Source organism: Phyllobates terribilis, unplaced genomic scaffold (assembly GCF_046119375.1).
Source record: "Phyllobates terribilis strain yellow unplaced genomic scaffold, ASM4611937v1 Scaffold_3__8_contigs__length_932513732, whole genome shotgun sequence".
In the NCBI taxonomy this organism is placed as follows: Eukaryota; Metazoa; Chordata; class Amphibia; order Anura; family Dendrobatidae; genus Phyllobates; species Phyllobates terribilis.
Window position 1 is genome coordinate 310,781,646 of NW_027362763.1, and position 21,399 is coordinate 310,803,044.

General features: G+C 41.0%; 1 protein-coding gene across 17 annotated transcripts in view; it reads left to right on the forward strand.

The window, feature by feature from the left end:
* SOX2 (SRY-box transcription factor 2) overlaps positions 1–21,153 on the forward strand; it is a 1,587,917-nt gene extending 1,566,764 nt beyond the window's left edge. For all 17 annotated transcript variants that reach the window (XR_012318398.1, XR_012318399.1, XR_012318390.1 and 14 more), the window contains one exon: positions 20,702–21,153. The gene's annotated coding sequence lies outside the window, so the exon portion shown is untranslated. The remainder of the gene's footprint in view (positions 1–20,701) is intronic.
* The last annotated feature ends 246 nt before the right edge of the window (positions 21,154–21,399 follow it).

Below are 21,399 nucleotides of genomic sequence, written 5' to 3' on the forward strand. Positions count from 1 at the left end.
ATACAGACCATGTGCATCGATCAGGTACATACAGACCATGTGCATCGATCAGGTACATATAGACCTATGTGCAGTGATCAGGTACATACAGACCCATGTATATCGATCAGGTACATACAGACCATGTGCAGTGATCAGGTACATACAGACCTATGTGCATCGATCAGGTACATACAGACCATGTGAATCGATCAGGTACATACAGACCATGTGCAGTGATCAGGTACATACAGACCTATGTGCATCGATCAGGTACATACAGACCATGTGAATCAATCAGGTACATACAGACCATGTGCAGAGATCAGGTACATACAGACCATGTGCATCGATCAGGTACATACAGACCATGTGCATCGATCAGGTACATAGAGACCTATGTGCATCGATCAGGTACATACAGACCATGTGCATCAATCAGGTACATACAGACCATGTGCAGTGATCAGATACCATGTACCATGTGCATCGATCAGGTACATACAGACACATGTGCATCGATCAGGTATATACAGACCATGTGCATCGATCAGGTACATACAGACCATGTGCAGTGATCAGGTACATACAGACCATGTGCATCGATCAAGTACATACAGACCATGTACATCGATCAGGTACATACAGACCTATGTGCAGTGATTAGGTACATACAGACCTATGTGCAGTGATCAGGTACATAAAGACCTATGTGCAGTGATCAGGTACATACAGACACATGTGCATCGATCAGGTACATACAGACCTATGTGCAGTGATCAGGTACATACAGACCTATGTGCATCGATCAGGTACATACAGACCATGTGAATCGATCAGGTACATACAGACCATGTGCAGTGATCAGGTACATACAGACCTATGTGCATCGATCAGGTACATACAGACCATGTGCAGTGATCAGGTACATACAGACCTATGTGCATCGATCAGGTACATACAGACCATGTGAATCGATCAGGTACATACAGACCATGTGCAGTGATCAGGTACATACAGACCATGTGCATCGATCAGGTACATACAGGCCATGTGCATCGATCAGGTACATAGAGACCTATGTGCATCGATCAGGTACATACAGACCATGTGCATTGATCAGGTACATACAGACCATGTGCAGTGATCAGATACCATGTACCATGTGCATCGATCAGGTACATACAGACACATGTGCATCGATCAGGTATATACAGACCATGTGCATCGATCAGGTACATACAGACCATGTGCAGTGATCAGGTACATACAGACCATGTGCATCGATCAAGTGCATACAGACCATGTACATCGATCAGGTACATACAGACCTATGTGCAGTGATTAGGTACATACAGACCTATGTGCAGTGATCAGGTACATAAAGACCTATGTGCAGTGATCAGGTACATACAGACACATGTGCATCGATCAGGTACATACAGACCTATGTGCAGTGATCAGGTACATACAGACCTATGTGCAGTGATCAGGTACATACAGACCTATGTGCAGTGATCAGGTACATATAGACCTATGTGCAGTGATCAAGTACATATAGACCTATGTGCAGTGATCAGGTACATACAGACCATGTGCATCGATCAGGTACATACAGACCTTGTGCATCGATCAGGTATGTACAGACCATGTGCATCAATCAGGTAAATACAGACCATGTGCATCGATCAGGTACGTACAGACAATGTGCATTGATCAGGTAAATACAGACCATGTTCATCGATCAGGTACATACAGACCGATGTGCAGTGATCAGGTACATACAGACCATGTGCATCGATCAGGTACATACAGACCATGTGCAGTGATCAGGTACATACAGACACATGTGCATCGATCAGGTACATACAGACCATGTGCATCGATCAGGTACATACAGAGACACATGTGCATCGATCAGGTACATACAGATACATGTTCATCGATCAGGTACATACAGATACATGTTCATCGATCAGGTACATACAGACACATGTGCATCGATCAGATACATACAGACCATGTGCAGTGATCAGGTACATACAGACCTATGTGCATCGATCAGGTACATACAGACCATGTGCATCGATCAGGTACATATAGACCTATGTGCAGTGATCAGGTACATACAGACCCATGTATATCGATCAGGTACATACAGACCATGTGCAGTGATCAGGTACATACAGACCTATGTGCATCGATCAGGTACATACAGACCATGTGAATCGATCAGGTACATACAGACCATGTGCAGTGATCAGGTACATACAGACCTATGTGCATCGATCATGTACATACAGACCATGTGCATCGATCAGGTACATACAGACCATGTACATCGATCAGGTACATACAGACAATGTGCAGTGATCAGATACCATGTACCATGTGCATCGATCAGGTACATACAGACACATGTGCATCGATCAGGTATATACAGACCATGTGCATCGATCAGGTACATACAGACCATGTGCAGTGATCAGGTACATACAGACCATGTGCATCGATCAGGTACATACAGACCATGTACATCGATCAGGTACATACAGACCTATGTGCAGTGATTAGGTACATACAGACCTATGTGCAGTGATCAGGTACATAAAGACCTATGTGCAGTGATCAGGTACATACAGACACATGTGCATCGATCAGGTACATACAGACCTATGTGCAGTGATCAGGTACATACAGACATATGTGCAGTGATCAGGTACATACAGACCTATGTGCAGTGATCAGGTACATATAGACCTATGTGCAGTGATCAGGTACATACAGACCTTGTGCATCGATCAGGTACATACAGACCATGTGCATCGATCAGGTACATACAGACCTTGTGCATCGATCAGGTATGTACAGACCATGTGCATCGATCAGGTAAATACAAACCATGTGCATCGATCAGGTACGTACAGACCATGTGCATTGATCAGGTAAATACAGACCATGTGCATCGATCAGGTACATACAGACCTATGTGCAGTGATCAGGTACATACAGACCTATGTGCATCGATCAGGTACATACAGACCTATGTGCATCTATCAGGTACATACAGACCATGTGCATCGATCAGGTACGTACAGACCATGTGCATCGATCAGGTACATACAGACACATGTACATCGATCAGGTACATACAGACACATGTGCATCGATCAGGTACATACAGACCATGTGCATCGATCAGGTACATACAGACAATGTGCAGTGATCAGGTACATATAGACCTATGTGCAGTGATCAGGTACATACAAACCTATGTGCAGTGATCAGGTACATACAGACCTATGTGTAGTGATCAGGTACATACAGACCTATGTGCAGTGATCAGGTACATACAAACCTATGTGCAGTGATCAGGTACATACAGACCTATGTGCAGTGATCATGTACATACAGACCATGTGCAGTGATCAGGTACATACAGACCTATGTGCAGTGATCAGGTACATACAGACCATGTGCAGTGATCAGGTACATACAGACCTATGTGCAGTGATCAGGTACATACAGACCTATGTGCAGTGATCAGGTACATACAGACCTATGTGCAGTGATCAGGTACATACAGAGCTATGTGCATCGATCAGGTACATACAGACCTTGTGCATCGATCAGGTATGTACAGACCATGTGCATCGATCAGGTAAATACAGACGATGTGCATCGATCAGGTACGTACAGACCATGTGCATCGATCAGGTAAATACAGACCATGTGCATCGATCAGGTACATACAGACCTATGTGCAGTGATGAGGTACATACAGACCATGTGCATCGATCAGGTACATACAGACAATGTGCAGTGATCAGGTACATATAGACCTATGTGCAGTGATCAGGTACATATAGACCTATGTGCAGTGATCAGGTACATACAGACCTTTGTGCAGTGATCATGCACATACAGACCTATGTGCAGTGATCAGGTACATACAGACCTATGTGCATCGATCAGGTACATACAGACCTATGTGCAGTGATCAGGTACATACAGACCTATGTGCAGCGATCAGGTACATACAGACCTATGTGCAGTGATCAGGTACATACAGACCATGTGCAGTGATCAGGTACATACAGACCTATGTGCAGCGATCAGGTACATACAGACCTATGTGCAGTGATCAGGTACATACAGAGCTATGTGCAGTGATCAGGTACATACAGACCATGTGCAGTGATCAGGTACATATAGACCTATGTGCAGTGATCAGGTACATACAGACCTATGTGCAGTGATCAGGTACATACAGATCATGTGCAGTGATCAGATACATATAGACCTATGTGCAGTGATCAGGTACATACAGACCATGTGCAGTGATCAGGTACATACAGACCTATGTGCAGTGATCAGGTACATACAGACCATGTGCAGTGATCAGGTACATACAGACCTATGTGCAGTGACCGGGTACATACAGACCTATGTGCAGCGATCGGGTACATACAGACCTATGTGCATCGATCAGGTACATACAGACCTATGTGCATCGATCAGGTACATACAGACCTATGTGCAGTGATCAGGTACATACAGACCTATGTGCAGCGATCAGGTACATACAGACCATGTGCAGTGATCAGGTACATACAGACCTATGTGCAGCGATCAGGTACATACAGACCTATGTGCAGCGATCGGGTACATACAGACCTATGTGCAGTGGTCATGTACATACAGACCATGTGCAGTGATCAGGTACATACAGACCTATGTGCAGTGATCAGGTACATACAGACCTATGTGCAGTGATCAGGTACATACAGACCTATGTGCATCGATCAGGTATGTACAGACCATGTGCATCGATCAGGTAAATACAGACCATGTGCATCGATCAGGTACGTACAGACCATGTGCATCGATCAGGTACATACAGACCTATGTGCAGCGATCAGGTACATACAGACCTATGTGCAGTGATCAGGTACATACAGAGCTATGTGCAGTGATCAGGTACATACAGACCTATGTGCAGCGATCAGGTACATACAGACCTATGTGCAGTGATCAGGTACATACAGAGCTATGTGCAGTGATCAGGTACATACAGACCATGTGCAGTGATCAGGTACATATAGACCTATGTGCAGTGATCAGGTACATACAGACCTATGTGCAGTGATCAGGTACATACAGATCATGTGCAGTGATCAGATACATATAGACCTATGTGCAGTGATCAGGTACATACAAACCATGTGCAGTGATCAGGTACATACAGACCTATGTGCAGTGATCAGGTACATACAGACCATGTGCAGTGATCAGGTACATACAGACCTATGTGCAGTGACCGGGTACATACAGACCTATGTGCAGCGATCGGGTACATACAGACCTATGTGCATCGATCAGGTACATACAGACCTATGTGCATCGATCAGGTACATACAGACCTATGTGCAGTGATCAGGTACATACAGACCTATGTGCAGTGATCAGGTACATACAGACCTATGTGCAGTGATCAGGTACATATAGACCTATGTGCAGTGATCAAGTACATATAGACCTATGTGCAGTGATCAGGTACATACAGACCATGTGCATCGATCAGGTACATACAGACCTTGTGCATCGATCAGGTATGTACAGACCATGTGCATCGATCAGGTAAATACAGACCATGTGCATCGATCAGGTACGTACAGACAATGTGCATTGATCAGGTAAATACAGACCATGTTCATCGATCAGGTACATACAGACCGATGTGCAGTGATCAGGTACATACAGACCATGTGCATCGATCAGGTACATACAGACCATGTGCAGTGATCAGGTACATACAGACACATGTGCATCGATCAGGTACATACAGACCATGTGCATCGATCAGGTACATACAGAGACACATGTGCATCGATCAGGTACATACAGATACATGTTCATCGATCAGGTACATACAGATACATGTTCATCGATCAGGTACATACAGATACATGTTCATCGATCAGGTACATACAGACACATGTGCATCGATCAGATACATACAGACCATGTGCAGTGATCAGGTACATACAGACCTATGTGCATCGATCAGGTACATACAGACCATGTGCATCGATCAGGTACATATAGACCTATGTGCAGTGATCAGGTACATACAGACCCATGTATATCGATCAGGTACATACAGACCATGTGCAGTGATCAGGTACATACAGACCTATGTGCATCGATCAGGTACATACAGACCATGTGAATCGATCAGGTACATACAGACCATGTGCAGTGATCAGGTACATACAGACCTATGTGCATCGATCATGTACATACAGACCATGTGCATCGATCAGGTACATACAGACCATGTACATCGATCAGGTACATACAGACAATGTGCAGTGATCAGATACCATGTACCATGTGCATCGATCAGGTACATACAGACACATGTGCATCGATCAGGTATATACAGACCATGTGCATCGATCAGGTACATACAGACCATGTGCAGTGATCAGGTACATACAGACCATGTGCATCGATCAGGTACATACAGACCATGTACATTGATCAGGTACATACAGACCTATGTGCAGTGATTAGGTACATACAGACCTATGTGCAGTGATCAGGTACATAAAGACCTATGTGCAGTGATCAGGTACATACAGACACATGTGCATCGATCAGGTACATACAGACCTATGTGCAGTGATCAGGTACATACAGACATATGTGCAGTGATCAGGTACATACAGACCTATGTGCAGTGATCAGGTACATATAGACCTATGTGCAGTGATCAGGTACATACAGACCTTGTGCATCGATCAGGTACATACAGACCATGTGCATCGATCAGGTACATACAGACCTTGTGCATCGATCAGGTATGTACAGACCATGTGCATCGATCAGGTAAATACAAACCATGTGCATCGATCAGGTACGTACAGACCATGTGCATTGATCAGGTAAATACAGACCATGTGCATCGATCAGGTACATACAGACCTATGTGCAGTGATCAGGTACATACAGACCTATGTGCATCGATCAGGTACATACAGACCTATGTGCATCTATCAGGTACATACAGACCATGTGCATCGATCAGGTACGTACAGACCATGTGCATCGATCAGGTACATACAGACACATGTACATCGATCAGGTACATACAGACACATGTGCATCGATCAGGTACATACAGACCATGTGCATCGATCAGGTACATACAGACAATGTGCAGTGATCAGGTACATATAGACCTATGTGCAGTGATCAGGTACATACAAACCTATGTGCAGTGATCAGGTACATACAGACCTATGTGTAGTGATCAGGTACATACAGATCTATGTGCAGTGATCAGGTACATACAAACCTATGTGCAGTGATCAGGTACATACAGACCTATGTGCAGTGATCATGTACATACAGACCATGTGCAGTGATCAGGTACATACAGACCTATGTGCAGTGATCAGGTACATACAGACCATGTGCAGTGATCAGGTACATACAGACCTATGTGCAGTGATCAGGTACATACAGACCTATGTGCAGTGATCAGGTACATACAGACCTATGTGCAGTGATCAGGTACATATAGAGCTATGTGCATCGATCAGGTACATACAGACCTTGTGCATCGATCAGGTATGTACAGACCATGTGCATCGATCAGGTAAATACAGACGATGTGCATCGATCAGGTACGTACAGACCATGTGCATCGATCAGGTAAATACAGACCATGTGCATCGATCAGGTACATACAGACCTATGTGCAGTGATGAGGTACATACAGACCATGTGCATCGATCAGGTACATACAGACAATGTGCAGTGATCAGGTACATATAGACCTATGTGCAGTGATCAGGTACATATAGACCTATGTGCAGTGATCAGGTACATACAGACCTTTGTGCAGTGATCATGCACATACAGACCTATGTGCAGTGATCAGGTACATACAGACCTATTTGCATCGATCAGGTACATACAGACCTATGTGCAGTGATCAGGTACATACAGACCTATGTGCAGCGATCAGGTACATACAGACCTATGTGCAGTGATCAGGTACATACAGACCATGTGCAGTGATCAGGTACATACAGACCTATGTGCAGCGATCAGGTACATACAGACCTATGTGCAGTGATCAGGTACATACAGAGCTATGTGCAGTGATCAGGTACATACAGACCATGTGCAGTGATCAGGTACATATAGACCTATGTGCAGTGATCAGGTACATACAGACCTATGTGCAGTGATCAGGTACATACAGATCATGTGCAGTGATCAGATACATATAGACCTATGTGCAGTGATCAGGTACATACAGACCATGTGCAGTGATCAGGTACATACAGACCTATGTGCAGTGATCAGGTACATACAGACCATGTGCAGTGATCAGGTACATACAGACCTATGTGCAGTGACCGGGTACATACAGACCTATGTGCAGCGATCAGGTACATACAGACCTATGTGCATCGATCAGGTACATACAGACCTATGTGCAGTGATCAGGTACATACAGACCTATGTGCAGCGATCAGGTACATACAGACCATGTGCAGTGATCAGGTACATACAGACCTATGTGCAGCGATCAGGTACATACAGACCTATGTGCAGCGATCGGGTACATACAGACCTATGTGCAGTGGTCATGTACATACAGACCATGTGCAGTGATCAGGTACATACAGACCTATGTGCAGTGATCAGGTACATACAGACCTATGTGCAGTGATCAGGTACATACAGACCTATGTGCATCGATCAGGTATGTACAGACCATGTGCATCGATCAGGTAAATACAGACCATGTGCATCGATCAGGTACGTACAGACCATGTGCATCGATCAGGTAAATACAGACCATGTGCATCGATCAGGTACATACAGACCTATGTGCAGTGATCAGGTACATACAGACCATGTGCATCGATCAGGTACATACAGACAATGTGCAGTGATCAGGTACATATAGACCTATGTGCAGTGATCAGGTACATACAGACCTATGTGCAGTGATCAGGTACATACAGACCTATGTGCATCGATCAGGTACATACAGACCTATGTGCAGTGATCAGGTACATACAGACCTATGTGCAGCGATCAGCTACATACAGACCTATGTGCAGTGATCAGGTACATACAGACCATGTGCAGTGATCAGGTACATACAGACCTATGTGCAGCGATCAGGTACATACAGACCTATGTGCAGTGATCAGGTACATACAGAGCTATGTGCAGTGATCAGGTACATACAGACCTATGTGCAGCGATCAGGTACATACAGACCTATGTGCAGTGATCAGGTACATACAGAGCTATGTGCAGTGATCAGGTACATACAGACCATGTGCAGTGATCAGGTACATATAGACCTATGTGCAGTGATCAGGTACATACAGACCTATGTGCAGTGATCAGGTACATACAGATCATGTGCAGTGATCAGATACATATAGACCTATGTGCAGTGATCAGGTACATACAAACCATGTGCAGTGATCAGGTACATACAGACCTATGTGCAGTGATCAGGTACATACAGACCATGTGCAGTGATCAGGTACATACAGACCTATGTGCAGTGACCGGGTACATACAGACCTATGTGCAGCGATCGGGTACATACAGACCTATGTGCATCGATCAGGTACATACAGACCTATGTGCATCGATCAGGTACATACAGACCTATGTGCAGTGATCAGGTACATACAGACCTATGTGCAGCGATCAGGTACATACAGACCATGTGCAGTGATCAGGTACATACAGACCTATGTGCAGCGATCAGGTACATACAGACCTATGTGCAGCGATCGGGTACATACAGACCTATGTGCAGTGGTCATGTACATACAGACCATGTGCAGTGATCAGGTACATACAGACCTATGTGCAGTGATCAGGTACATACAGACCTATGTGCAGTGATCAGGTACATACAGACCTATGTGCAGTGATCAAGTACATACAGACCTATGTGCAGTGATCAGGTACTTACAGACCTATGTGCAGTGATCAGGTACATACAGACCTATGTGCAGTGATCAGGTACATACAGACCTATGTGCAGTGATCAGGTACATACAGACCTATGTGCAGTGATCAGGTTCATACAGACCTATGTGCAGTGATCAGGTACAGACAGACCTTTGTGCAGTGATCAGGTACATACAGACCTATGTGCAGTGATCAGGTACATACAGACCTATGTGCAGTGATCAGGTACATACACACCTATGTGCAGTGATCAGGTACATACAGACCTATGTGCAGTGATCAGGTACATACAGACCTATGTGCAGTGATCAGGTACATACAGACCTATGTGCAGTGATCAGGTACATACAGACCTTTGTGCAGTGATCAGGTACATACAGACCTATGTGCAGTGATCAGGTACATACAGACCTATGTGCAGTGATCAGGTACATACAGACCATGTGCAGTGATCAGGTACATACAGACCTATGTGCAGTGATCAGGTACATACAGACCTTTGTGCAGTGATCAGGTACATACAGACCTATGTGCAGTGATCAGGTACATACAGACCTATGTGCAGTGATCAGGTACATACAGACCTATGTGCAGTGATCAGGTACATACAGACCATGTGCAGTGATCAGGTACATACAGACCATGTGCAGTGATCAGGTACATACAGACCTATGTGCAGTGATCAGGTACATACAGACCTATGTGCAGCGATCGGGTACATACAGACCTATGTGCAGTGATCAGGTACATACAGACCATGTGCAGTGATCAGGTACATACAGACCATGTGCAGTGATCAGGTACATACAGACCTATGTGCAGTGATCAGGTACATACAGACCTATGTGCAGTGATCGGGTACATACAGACCTATGTGCAGTGATCAGGTACATACAGACCTATGTGCAGTGATCAGGTACATACAGAGCTATGTGCAGTGATCAGGTACATACAGAGCTATGTGCAGTGATCAGGTACATACAGACCTATGTGCAGTGATCAGGTACATACAGACCTATGTGCAGTGATCAGGTACATACAGACCATGTGCAGTGATCAGGTACATACAGACCTATGTGCAGTGATCAGGTACATACAGAGCTATGTGCAGTGATCAGGTACATACAGAGCTATGTGCAGTGATCAGGTACATACAGACCTATGTGCAGTGATCAGGTACATACAGACCATGTGCAGTGATCAGGTACATACAGACCTATGTGCAGTGATCGGGTACATACAGACCTATGTGCAGTGATCAGGTACATACAGAACAGGCCCATAAGAGCATGAAACTTGCAATAAAGGTTACTACAATGAACAATTTTCCTGAGACCTTTTTTGCATTTGCATTTACTGTAAGACGGAGGGGCAGAATCCAGTGCCCCCTAATCGTGGTGATCGGCAGATTATTTTGATCATCTACCCCACTTCCCCACATTCCTGCTCTGTGTCTGTTCTCTGCGAGACAAATAAACCACTAGTGACACATGAGGCTACTAATTCGAGTTAATATGATCTTTATGGCAAATAAGAGCGGATAATTGGCCTATTTTTCTGAACAACAATGTAATTCACAATAGCTTTATTATTTAATAACTCCAAGCCTTGGCTGGGGGACCCTGGCAGGGAAGAGCAAGAACAATGGCAAAGTAATTGTAGAGATTTCTGGAGATGACTTGTGGAAATGAACTGTTTGGATATGGAGGTACCTCGGATGTCTGGCCCCTACTCTCCCTCCTACCCTCCTGCCAGCCCATTCAGCGCGGGATTTATGGGGAATGCTGTTGTGTGCAGCACCTAGCAACAGCCTGGATATTCCCAGAGTAAATACACTCCGCAAGCCTCAAGACTTACAGATCAGGGCTTGGAAAGTCTACAACCCCCCTCTTAGCCTTTCTGCTATTGCTGATCTGTAGCACAGCGGCTGTGTACAAATATAGCAGAGCTAAGTATGTTGTTTAATTTTTTCTTTTGTGCACTGAATTAAGATATGGTAGGTTTATTTGCAGTCCTATGTAAAAACAGAAACAAAAAATTCTAATATCTCATGAATAAATGTATATGTATAATACATGATATATGTATATACACATTGTTTTGTCCAGTGTGGACAGTTCCAATTTATTACACATGCTACCTGTTTGGGAACGAGTCACAGAGGTGACAGCTCGCACTCAAAGAAAACTTTCCCCATAGAGGAGGCCTGAACAATGGTGCTCCTCTGCTGGCTCACCCCAAGCGTGGAACAATGTCAGCTTTGATGCACTTTAAGCAGGGACAGCAGGGGACTGTGATGATGTATGGCATTCTTCATCCTTGTGCATCGGATCCTGGGAGAAGCAGGAGGAGGAGGGGGCACAAGTGCACAAATAATGCCACAAACAGCTCCAACACTCATTTATCCGCTACTTCACATCGTCTAGGGCAGGGGGCTTCACACCCCCCTATTTCCCCTACACAGTGCATGACTTTAGCTAAGGTTACAGGTTTTATTTTCAGTTGGAGACTTTGATATACTTTCTATATTTATAAATCATATCTATCTATCTATCTATCTATCTATCTATCTATCTATCTATCTATCTATCATGTATCTATCTATCATGTATCTATCTATCTATCTATCTATCTATCTATCTATCATGTATCTATCTATCTACCTATCTATCTATCCATATCTATCTATCATGTATCTATCTATCTATCTATCTATCTATCTATCTATCTATCTATCTATCTATCTATCTATCTATCTACAGTTGAAACCAGAAGTTTACATACGCTATATAAAAATACACATATGCATGTTTTTCTCAATATCTGACATGAAATGAGAATAAACCTTTCCCATTTTAGGTCAGTTAGGATTACCATAATATTTAATATTTCCCAAATGCCAGAATAATGAGAGAGAGAGAGAATGTTTTAAGGCATTTTTATTACTTACTGCAAAGTCAAAAGTTTACATACACTAAGATTACTATGCCTTTAAACAATTCTGGACTGCCCATATGATGATGTCATGTGTTTGGAAGCTTCTGTTTTTTTGACAACATCTGAGTTAATTATAGACGCACCTGTGGATGTATTTTAATGCACACCTGAAACTCACTGCTTCTTTGTGTAGCATCATGGGAAAGTCTAAAGAAATCAGCCAAGATATCAGGAAGAGAATTGTGGACTTGCACAAGTCTGGCTCATCTTTGGGTACAATTTCAAGATACCTGAAGGTGCCTCGTTCATCTGTACAAATAATTATTCGCAAGTACAAACAAGATGGGAATGTCCTGCCATCATACTGTGTCCTGCCATCATACTGCTCAGGAAGGAGATGGGTTCTGTGTCCCAGAGATGAACGTGCTTTGGTCCAACATGTGCATATCAACCCAAGGACAAAAGCAAAAGACCTTGTGAAGTTGATGGCGGAAGCTGGTAAGATTGTGTCAATATCCACAGTGAAACAAGTACTGTATCAACATGGGCTGAAAGGCCACTCTGCCAGGAAGAAGCCATTACTCCAAAAGAAACTTAAAAAAGCCACATTAATGTTTGCAAATGCACACAGGAACAAATACCTTAATTTTTGGAGACATGTCCTGTGGTCTGATGAAACTAAAATTTAACTTTTTGGGCATAATGACCAACTGTGAAACACGGCGGGGTGGCAGCATGATGTTGTGGGGTTGTTTTGCTGCAGCAGCGACTGGTGCACTTCACAAAATAGATGGCATCATGAGAATAGAAGATTATGTGGCAATACTGAAGCAACATCTCAATACATCAGCCAGGAAGTTAAAGCTTGGTCAGAAATGGGTCTTCCAAATGGACAATGACCCATAGTATACTGTCAAAATGGTATCAAAGTGGCTTAAGGATAACAAAGTCAATGTTTTGGCATGGCCATCACTTAGCCCTGATCTCAATCCTATTGAAAATTTATGGGCAAAGCTGAAAAGGCAGGTGCGAGCAAGGTGACCTACAAACCTGGATCAGTTACACCAGTTTTGTCAGGAGGAATGGGCCCAAATTCTGACCAACTATTGTGAGAAGCTTGTGGAAGGATATCCCAAACGTTTGACCCAAGTCATTCAGTTTAAGGGCAATGGTACCAAATACTAATGAAATGTATGTAAACTTTTGACTTTGCAGTAAGTAATAAAAATGCCTTAAAACATTCTCTCTCTCATTATTCTGGCATTTGGCAAATATTAAAAATTATGGTAATCCTAATTGACCTAAAACGGGAAAGGATTATTCTGATTTCATGTCAGATATCGAGAAAAACATGTATATGTGTATTTTTATATAGTGTATGTAAACTTCTGGTTTCGACTGTAACTATCTATCTATCTATCTATCTATCTATCTAGTATTATCTATTTATCTATCTATCTATCTACTGTATGTATTATCTATCTATCTATGTATTATGTATCTATTATCTGTCTATGTATTATCTATATATCTATCCATCTAATATCTATCTATCTATCTAGTATTATCTATGTATCTATCTATCTAGTATTATCTATCTATCTAGTATTATCTATCTATCTATCTATCTATCTAGTATTCTATCTATCTATCTATCTATCTATCTATCTATCTATCTATCTATCCACTTCTATCAATCCATCCAATATCTATCTATCTATCTATCTATCTATCTATCTATCTATCTATCTATCTATCTATCATGTATTATCTATCAATCTATCGATCTGTCTATGTATTATCTATCCATCATGTATTATCTATCTATCTATCTATCCATCCATCCATCTAATATCTATCTATCTATTCATCCATCTAATATCTATCTATCTATCTATCTATCTATCTATCTATCTATCTATCTATCTATATCTATCTATCCATTCAATATCTATCTATCTATCTATCTATCTATCTATGTATTATCTATCTATCTAACTATCATGTATTATATATCTATATATCTATCTATTTTCTCTCTATCTATGTATTATCTATCAATCTATGCATTATCTATTACCTGTCTATGTCTTATCTATCTATCTATCTATCTTGTATTGTCTACTATCATCTATCTATCTATCTATCTATACATCTATCTATCTATCTATCTATCCATCTAATATCTATCTATCTATCTATCTATGTATACATCTAGTATTATCTATCTATCTATCTATCTATCTATCTATCTATCTATCATGTATTATCTATCAATCTATCGATCTGTCTATGTATTATCTACCCATCATGTATTATCTATCTATCTATCCATCCATCTAATATCTATCTATCTATCTATCTATCTATCTATCTATCTATCTATCTATCCATCTATCTATCTATCTATATCTATCTATCCATTCAATATCTATCTATCTATCTATCTAGTATTATCTATCTATCTATCTATCTATGTATTATCTATCTATCTAACTATCATGTAGTATCTATCTATCTATTATCTATCTATTATCTATCTATATATTATCTGTCTATGTATTATCTATCTATCATGTATTATCTATCTATCTATTTTCTCTCTATCTATGTATTATCTATCAATCTATGCATTATCTATTATCTGTCTATGTCTTATCTATCTATCTATCTATCTTGTATTGTCTACTATCATCTATCTATCTATCTATCCATCTAATATCTATCCATCCATCTAATATCTATCTATCTATCTATCTATCTATCTATCTATCTATGTATACATCTAGTATTATCTATCTATCTATCATCTATCTATCTATCTATCTATCTATCTATCTATCTATCTATCTATCTATCTATGTATCAGAAAACACACAGAATCAACACCAGCAAAGAATATAAGTGCCAAGCCTCTCAGGCAAAGACTGTCCCTCTAAATATAAAAAATTATGGAGGCAGCACCGGTTAAAAAATTGAAAAAAAAAGCTGTATTTTAATAGCCCATAATGGTACACAGCTTTTTTTCAATTTTTCAACCGGTGTGCTGCCTTTATCTATCTATCTATCTATCTATCTATCTATCTATCTATCTATCGATATATCTAGCTATCTAACTGTTTTTCTATATCAATTCAATTCAAAGAAGCTTTATTGGCAGGACCAAATAAACAGTTTTGCCAAAGCTTGTGTACAGTATGGAATAGGGATAGGGTCTGTGGGGATGATGGGTAGGTACTGTAAAAACGATGGATGGGGCACATCCAGGGTGGGGGCTGTGGAAGTCCATGGCATCTCATAGTTCTCTTTCTCGCAGCCTATGGCATGCGTTCACATACTGCGCTAATATCTCCACCGCGCTACCTTCATTCCCCAGCAGGATAAAGGTTTTCTTTTCCTCCTTCTTGAAGTTGAAATCCGAGAAGAGTTTGGAGAGTCTCCTGAAGTGAGTGTCCCTCACTGCTGAGTATTTGGTACAGTGTAGCAGGAAATACAGTATATACTGACACTTGTATGTTACAATTGTCTTGAAGGTTTCTTATGAATGATGATTTGAGCAATTGTTCATTTCTCCCCTCCTCTCATACAGTTTATAATATTGTCGGCGGCACAGCTCCTTCTTTATACGAGGGGATGTGCATCTCAACAACGATAATTTTTAGATGTGATCAAAAGGCGAACAAGCAAATTATCATTTACCATTCAATCTCTTGGCAGCTTTGCACTGGGCACTGATTGTGACTGGACGTTAGTACACATACAGTACAGACCAAAAGTTTGGACACACCTTCTCATTTAAAGATTTTTCTGTATTTTCATGACTATGAAAATTGTACACACTGAAGGCATCAAAACTATCAATTAACACATGTGGAATTATATACTTAACAAAAAAGTGTGAAACAACTGAAAATATGTCTTATATTCTAGGTTCTTGAAGCTCATCAAGAGAATGCCAAGAGTGTGCAAAGCAGTCATCAAAGCAAAAGGTGGCTACTTTGAAGAACCAAGAATATAAGACATATTTTCAGTTGTTTCACACTTTTTTGTTAAGTATATAATTCCACATGTGTTAATTCATAGTTTTGATGCCTTCAGTGTGAATGTACAATTTTCATAGTCATGAAAATACAGAAAAATCTTTAAATGAGAAGGTGTGTCCAAACTTTTGGTCTGTACTGTATTCGTATTGGAAATCATGGCTCCTTGTAAAAGACCCTTAAAGCAGACGCATGTACAGCCTGTACACACTACAGTTTTTTAGGTTAAAGAACTTTAACAGTGATGATTTATTCTCAGGAGTTTGACCTCCGATCACCACAATGAAAGCTGCTAGGTGGTGTTAATGCAATCAGTAATAGAAATACTGCCCCTTTATTGTTAGACTGCATCCTTCTTTAAGTCCCGGAGGACTCCTTTAAATCGCCAGGGCTAATGTAACTTGTAGACATCACACAGAATTTGTGTAGGCCTCATAGGATCCACATTATCATATACCTGGATTACTGCTCAATGTGTTCTTACGGAATGTGTGTTATCCAAGTTTACCAGTCATGTTTTAAGGCCACGGCCCCACTATTACTATTTGGTCAGTATTCGGTCAGTTTTTTTTCTCAGGAGTGGGAGCGAAAACCAGGAGTGGGTGATAAATGCAGAATTGGTGACTTGTTTCTATTATACCTTTTCTCTGATTGTTCCTCACCTGGTTTTGGCTCCCACTCCTGAGAAAAAATACTGACCGAATACTGACCAAATACTGATAGTGGGGCCGTGGCCTAAGATGGAAACAAGCAAATAATTAAACATTAGAGACACGAATGAATCTACATATATAGGTCTATTTATCTCTATTTGTCTATTTATCTAGCTTTCTCTATTAGAGGCGTTTATACTGTATGCAGCCTACAGGGGTCTCAGTAGGTGTGTGGAGGAGGGGGCTCTACCATCTTTAAAGCAACTGATTAATATTATCATACAGAAAAGAAAACTAATGCATTTCATAGCTCACAATTACTGGTGAATTGTTAGAGAGACATAAGGGGGTGCTGTATGATAACCAATTTATTAGCAAGGGGCCTATGTTCTGTTCTTCCACAGGGACTGTAAGCTGTCTGTGTCCACCCCAGATCTAGAATCTATCTATCTATCTATCTATCTATCTATCTATCTATCTATCTATCTATCTATCTATCTATCTATCTATCTATCTATCTATCTATCTATCTATCCATCTATCCATCCATATATATAGATGTTTCAGAAAACAAAGCTGGTAGTTGTTGTGGTCCAGGGTGCAGGGGGTTACCCATCAATAAATGTCACATTTGCCCAGTGCAGAAACTTTTCTCAGTGACAGGAGGGAGGGGTGAGAGGGGAGCCGCATTCATTATGCAGCAGCAGCATTAGGCAGGAGCATTTCAGTGCTGGCGGCCAGTGAAGGGAAATATTCAACAGCAGCCCCCATTGTTCCCATCCGGGGGAACTTCCCAACCTCTCAGGCTTCTGCAGCACATCCCCAAATTTGTTTGCTGATGATGCTAATGCCATCCGGCATGGATACTTCTTGTGCACATACACATATCCCGCTGCCACTGGCCATATATAATTATATACAACGTGCAATAAAAGGCAGGAATGGACTTTCTATACTATAAGGACTGAGAATGGAGACTGATTCCATACCTAACCTCTCCTCAGCTGTCACCATACTATTTAACGTAACACGCAGCCGACATTAGTATCTAGTCTAAGGCAAGTAGTTAAATGCCTTCTAATTCTCCACTGCTGATAGCGTCCATAGCACTTGTGCAGAGCTCGGTGTACATTATGTCTGAGCCTTTTATTGGCCATGTACAGGGGTAGAGTACAGTATACCACTGACACAAGGCTGCCGTGTTTGTATAGCCATACAGTGACGTATATTGCCCATGGGCTCCCATTGTAAAAAAGTGTATACTTTTGCTTAGGTTGTCCTCTGTATAGGAAAAATGTCTACTGTTGCTTACCATCCCCCAAAAGGACACTTGTTTTGCATCTGTTGTGTGAATAGAGTCCTATTGATTTATTTATTCTATATGCTATTCACAGAAAAATAAATATTCAGCTCACCTGATGAAAAACTTTCAACATTCGAGATGTGCACGGATGCTGAATCCCAGTTAGAAGGATAATAGAACACATGTGAAAAGATGGTAATCTTGTCCAGCACTCAATCTTCAAATTTTCCAAGTAAAAAGAGCTTTATTGATCCATTAAAAAGATATGAAAAACACAAAACTTTAAAAACCGGTCATCCTGCAAAAAAAATCCTACGCGTTTTAAACCTAGAAATACATACGGTTCTTAAGCATGGCATACTGTATATGTTACAAGCTATTCTACACGTATATAATTGCCGTGTTCACAGACCTTAAAGGGGTCGTCCGGGCATGGGAAAGAACTCTGCAGTTAATTGGCATTTACATTGCATGATAATTGTGAATATTATTAAATTCACTAATTTCTCTATTATCTTGCAGAGTGAACAGACTGCCGATCTTTCGATCAATGAGTAAAAAATCCTTGTTCTCGGCGTTGCAACATCCTGTGTAAACAGGACCCATGCTGCGCAGAAATAAGGCAGCCTATGCGCATTGAGCGATCTAGTATAGTTCCCTCAAAATGCATCGTTTACTTTGGGCTGCCTGTGTAAAAAGACAGTCAAACAACCACTGATTGGTAATAGTTTACCGTTTGGTAGACATATTGTGATCCTTGTTTACGGACCTTTACTCTTTATGACTGCAGACTGCCGGCTTCATGTATGCAATTTGACTCCTGGCGGTCACATGAGGACTAGACTTATTGAGCTCCTCGTAATACACTTCTGTTAAAAGAAAATCTAGTCGGCATGTGACCGCAAGTAGCCAAATCACATACATGAAGTCACATGACTGCCGACTAACATGTAGAATACCCGGGAATCCAGCAGTTTGCAGTCATAAAGAATAACTGCAGTCTTTTGTCCCGAGTCCGGACAACCCCTTAGCACGTGTTCTGATATGATATATACTTGCTCTTTATATTTTTTGTTTTTAATCAGCTTATCAGTCTATGGGCCCATATCATTCTTGCAGGTGGACAGCAGCAGGACAGCCCTAAGTGTATTACGCAGCATCCCCATAGAGCTTACGGTTAGGTTCCAGCACTATTAACTACAAGCCTAATGAATAATTAACACTGTCATGTCATGGTAAAGATCCAGCAAGTGATAACACAATGACACATAATCCTTTCTCTGGCCCAAGGCAATCACACAACCTGTTCAGCTAGCCTAAAGGCTCTTTTTTTAACATATAAGGATGATTTGGACAAATTGTAGACTTAACCAATTTAAGCAACGCACTTTCAATAAGTGATCATTAAAATGGTTATGTTAAATATAGTCAATTATATGCATGACTTCTTCCTAACAGTGGCTGCCATTCTCAGGGCTGTCATCTTATTCCTTAACGATAGTGTGCTGGAGAAGACCTGATTACGAGGCAGACATACTTTTCTATGGGTTTTATGGGTCTAATGAATGCTTTGTACTGTGTCCATGTATCTTGCTTGGCCTTGTGTATATATCATCTGATGAGTTTGGGAATGTACCCAGGACGACGATCAGAGATGGCACCTTCTCCATGATGCTATGTCGTGAAGAATACAATGGAATATGATAATTACAATCTGGATTTTTATTTAAAGCTGTGAAATAAATGCATGATATATTTTACAGATGCCTATCCTGAAGAAGAAGAATATGCCCGGCTAGGGGCTCTGTCACCTGAAAGGGGGATCTGTCACCTGAAGACCACCCACAAGGGTCACCCTACTCTTCATTTTCAGTCACACTGAATACTGTCTACTGATCAACATCTACGAGTTTGCTGCCTTTATACACTGCATCGGGTATACCCTGCTCTACAACATAATAAAAAAAAAACAGACCATCCCCAGAAAAGATGAATTACATAATCAAGCCAAAACATTTTTTGCATTATTATTTTTTTTTTTATGGAGGCACATAATAAAGTCTTTTTTTTTACAAAAAATCATACTAAATTGATGAAATGATAATTATAAAAATATCAAATGTTTCCTTTGGAAAATGCGGTATATTATTTATATATAATGTAAAACATGTCTAAAAAATAAAAGTAATGCAATATTTAAATTAAAATATTCAACACCCTACATATTCCAAAAATGTGATGTTTTATTATTCTTTCTTTGATGTAATATACAGTACATGTGTAGTGTAGAGAGATAGCATACTATGATACATACATAGGTATTACACACGTGAATGTATATATCACTGCCACAAGCCTCCAGTTTCTTAAAGAAAGCGTAACCCTTCCGCTTAGGTTGTGACTTTTTTTGCATATTTACCTGTCTCTGCTGATGGGTATTATTAATATGTAATGAATGCTA